Here is a 5,202-nt window from a genome sequence, read left to right as displayed (position 1 = left end):
GTAGGCAAGACAGCCATCTGGGCTGTCTCACACAGAACATATCCCAGAGCCCAGGTCTGCTGGAAGGTGCTGAAGAAGATGCTTGGGTAACAATAACCACACTCATCAAGATGCTGTGGGAAAGGGTAAGCTGTTTCTAGAGTCCTGTAATATTTTTGGTAGGCCTAGCTGGATTTCAGCATTATAGGAACCTCTGAAATGGCCCCTGGTTCCTCAGCAGTTGGGCTCAAAAATTAAGTTTTGATGAGTACCTAAATTCTGAAATAAAATAAAATGACTCCTACCAAGACAATGCCAAGTTGTTCTACTTGTCATTGGTCCAGAATTCACCAGAGACATGATTCCTGGTACGGGAATGCATTCACATTTTTTCCCTCAAATGTGTTTTTGCATTCCATGTTCAAATATATTTTCATTTATTTGCCTTTTTTTTGTATTTAGATGCTTGTATGATTTTCAACATAATAGATCCTTTCTATATCAATGACAGCATCTCCACTTAAATGCAGAATACCTCTTGAAGACAATTGTTTGGTGGAGAGATTGGAGATAGAAATAGAGCACAGAAATAAATTGCATATATCTTTAGTTTTGATTTTTTTCCTCTAAAACCTGCATTTCATCTGAACGGAAACTCATAAAAATCCCATTAAAATTGGTTCCACTTCTTTGAAATGTGCTGTAAGACTAATTCTGACAAAGTTGACATTTTATGTGTTCATATCATGACTTACAAAAGGTAATATAAATAAATTCTCTTGTATAGTCACTATAAAACCTGTTATGAGATGAACATTATGTTTGATTCAGATATACTTACTACTATGCCAGTAAAAAGAGACAAGGACCCTATCAAATACTCCTTTTACTTTCACTTGGCTAAATTATCATCTGTCTTGTAGGCTGAAAACATTCTTTGCTAATATCTTTCTTGATGGAAAATGTGACCTTTAAACAATTATTCAGATTAAACCAAAATTAATATTTTAATTGATTCCCCTTCCGCCCCCCATCCCAGTCAATGAGCTGAAGAAGGATTCAGCAATTCACAAGAAGAACATACACCCTGCAAAAGACTACAAATGAATTAGTGAAGCACAAGCTGCACAAATTCCATTCTTTTGTGTGAGCTCCCATTACAGGTCTAAAGAGGTCTGCAAGCTGCTCAAACCAAGATAATCCAATGCTCTCAACTTAAAGAAGTTGCTGTATGTGTCTTTGGACAGAGCAAGTACTTCAGAAGTAATCATATGCTCATAACATCATTGCTGCAATAATGTTTTTTTTTTTAATCCTAAATTGCTTAAATGAAAATGTAATCAAGATTTTTTTGCGTGTGATCATGCTGAATCTCTCCTCTACAACCTAGTTTGAGTACAGGATTCAATAACACTCAAACAAGTATATCACTGCTGCAGTGCTCTCAAGAAAAAACTGATATTGATCTAGGTTTACCTTGTGGGATAAACATTGGAATCCAAGTTTCCATATTGTAATAAACCCTGATAACTTAAGACTGAAATTTTTGGAGCTCAAAGAGCATTAATAGACTTACATTCTCTGGTAAACAGAGTATCCAAAGGCAACAATTGTTAAAGTACTTCCATAACTTAGGATCCTGAGACTGACTGATCTTAAGATTTATCAACAAATTAATTTGGAAGACCTGTATCAGGTGATGTATTTATATTTTATAGTATCAATATGAAAAAAAAGTTTTCCAAATTTTTGTTCACATCTTGCTGTTTTGTGGTTGTGCAGTTATATTCATTCTCTAGTTGGGCAAAAGGTCACAAATAGAATGCTACATGTTTCTAAGATCTACCTGAGTTTTCACATGCAATACAATGGAGAAAACTGGCCCAGAAGGGCTCCAGCCCAATACTGCATGAAAATCTGCTCTTGAGGAAAAAGCATTCTACGAGGATTCCATTTTCTGAGGAGACACAAAGAACAAACTTTACTCATGAGAAGTTCTGACAAGAGCAAGCCTCTTGTCAGGTCTTCATAACTTTCAGATAATGTATGCAGGCACTCCTCAATTCCTCCCTAAAGAAAAATCTGTCAGCTATTTTTATGAGTAAACAATTAAAGGACCTATATTTCAAATTAAAAGTATCTTTATAACTTCAGAAAATACCCAGAAACCTTGCATATGTTTTTAAACACAATTGAGAGCACTGTATTCACATGGGTAATATTGTGGCTAGTGATGGTTGAATTCAATGAAAACCAAGTGATAAAATACTTTAAATGTCAAGGTGACTTGAATTTCATGATATTCAGCCCTTTCTTAATTTTTGAAGGTTTTACAAAGTACCATTTCTTCAATCCTGTTTTTATTACCTACTGCAATGAAGACAATCAAAAGAACAGAAGTTTCCTTTTAATTTTAATTTCTTTTTTTTTCATTTTGCCATTCTGTGTATTTTAAAATGTTCTCCAATTTTCAAAGTGACAGAAATATGTAAAGTGATTTTTTTTCTCCCTCCTTTTTTCCATAGTTTAATAGTCTGTATTCATCCAGTCGCATGCTATTTCATAGCAATTACAGACTGGCAAAGAAAAAAAAAGGAAGAGAAAAATGGAATTTAATAAGAAAAAAGGAAAAAGCTTTTAGTCTGATTTTTTTATGTCCAATTCATAAAAGGAAAGAAAGAGGGAAGTGTATGAAAACACCAAACCCTTGATGTTTGATTTGAAATATTTTGAACACCAGTGAATGTGTGGGATATTAAAAAAAGCCTGAAAACATTTGATGTGTTTCATCAATCACAAAAAGGCTACTTTTGGTGTGGCAAATGGAGCCAGGGTATACAACTAACAGACTTGAATTCAAGCACATTTGTAAAGGTAAATCAGCTCTTGAGTGGTGTATATTTTCTCCATGAATAGGAGCTGGTAGTCATACCTCTGTTTGCTTCAAGCTTTATGGGAGGTGTCAGTCTCGTGCAACATCACCTCACTTTGGTTACTATGGAAACTGGTTGTGCATGGCTGCAGCTGTAGCCATGGGTCTAACCAGGTTTTTTTTATCTTTTTCCATTTGGGCTGCCTTAATGATCTTGTCATATATGACATGTTGCATAAAACAGGGTTCTTTATTCTCAAAGAGGCAATACACTTTGCAGATTTCAGTGTTTTAGAAATTGCTTTCCAGTTGGTACCCAGTCCTTCTGCTGTGTGGAGTTTTGAGTACCTATTATAGCTGATGAAGAATAATCAAAGGTGGGTTTTGTTTCCTTCTCCCCTCCTCCCAAATATTACTATTTAATTGTTGCCACTTTACATGCAGTTAGGGCTTTTCTTGGAAAATGGAAAAAGTGTGTGTGAATTCTCTTTGGCTTGAGAAAGATGTACTGCCAACACCAGCAGACCGGATTTGGACCAGTGAAAAGAGGAGTGATACCACTGATACTGATTTACACTTTTTCTGGATTTGCCAGCCCAGCGGGGTCACACACCAGCTGGAGGTGTAAAGAAGGTGTATAGTAGTGGGGCAGCTTAATATAAAAGTGGAGTAGAGGAAATTGATGAAAACTCTTGTTTTTTTAGGATGGTTTTAAAGGCATATCTTATGCTGTGTGTGTCTTAATCTAACAAGGCCTTTAAAAATGCTCAAAACTCTCGAAACAAAACTCCTTCTGAGTGCTTTAATTTCATCATCTACATCATTATCTATAAATGGGTTACAGGGGAAGTAGCAGCTGTTTTGCGGAGGCAACTTCGGGGTTTGTCTGTGCCACTTGGACACTTAGAGCAGTTCCTGAAGGTTTGGCTTTGAGATCCTGTCTTTTTGTATAGGAGGCCTATATGAAGCTTAGAAGATTGTCTTGTCTGGTCTAGTAAAAGGTTTCTTGCCTGTGGCAGGGGGACTAGAACTAGTTAATTTATAAGGTTCCTTCCAACCCAAACTATTATGTGACTATGATTCTAAGATGGACTTGTGTAACTATACCCTGATACCATGGTCACCTCTAGACTTCGTGTTGTTCACACAAGCTGGAACAGACTAGCTGGCCATCTTCTTGATGTGAATTGTTGCCCCTTACAGCTCAGCTGTGCTCCCTGATCAATCTGTATGACTGCCTGTGTCATCCAAAATGAGTTTAGTCATCTGCCTACACTGCACAAACACAAAGTTGATTTGATGGCTTTGTGGTCCTACTCCTGGAGCCACCCACTCCTGGAGCCAGATGGAATGAGCCTCTTTGATCTTCTGGCACATCAGAGCTGTTCAATGTCAGTTATAGCTTTCTAGAGCAGTGAATGCAAAAAAAAAAAAAAAAAAAAAAAAAAAAAAAAAAAAGAAGTATACTTCTGACATTTTATTAACTTGAAGGATTATACTTTCAGCAACATTCCAGAAAATAGTCTATCTATGGTGTATTATCTGTTACACTCACATTTGAATTTCAATACTCATCAGTTCATAAGCAGAAACAACTTCAGAGAAAACAGGGACAGCATTTATCATGTTGTGCTATTTACCACTGTAAAGAAAACAGAGAAGCATTCCTGTTCTGTCATTCCTATATTCTCTTTGTCACATTACAGTCTTCTGATGGATAGCTTTGCTCACTGCTTTTTCAAGCTTTTGTCCACACACACAGGTAAAATGACTTATCACAAAGGCAGTGCTATTGAGGGTGCCAGTTAGTCTTTTGGTTACTTCAGGGACCAATTCTGTTTTTCTTGTCCTTCATCTTACTTTTTGAGCAGAAAGTTTCTTTGTCTCAGTGCCTATGCATTGCATAGCAAAGAGAATGTGAGGGGTTTTAGATAATTCTGCCAATATTAATCCCCACAGCTGCAATTTCCTCTTCAGCTGCTGAGTGTGCTTTATTTCCCCCAAGGACACTGAGACCTCTCGCCTGGGGTCTGGCTCCCAGTCAATGTTTAGTGCTGGTGCTTCTGATTCCTATGTTGAACTGGTGATCAGGTATGATCTCCAACCTATTTGTTCTCCCACGAACAGATATGTAGAATAAGATAAAAGTAAGTAATGTTGTAACTCATTTCTTATTATCTCATTTAGCTTTATGGACATCAGAAAAAGCAGAAAGGAAAAGAGGCAGGCTGAAATGCTTTTTTTCACAAATCTTGGAAACTAAAACACAGTAGTTGTTACTTCTCATAGTATTTTCTGTTGTGTTTCTGATATGTTTCCTCACACATTTCTGAGAATATTTTTCTGCATTG

This window comes from Lonchura striata, chromosome Z, assembly GCF_050655825.1.
Source record: "Lonchura striata isolate lonStrDom1 chromosome Z, ASM5065582v1, whole genome shotgun sequence".
NCBI classification, from domain to species: Eukaryota; Metazoa; Chordata; class Aves; order Passeriformes; family Estrildidae; genus Lonchura; species Lonchura striata.
The sequence above is the reverse complement of the archived record's forward strand: the minus strand, read 5'-3'. Positions refer to the sequence as shown.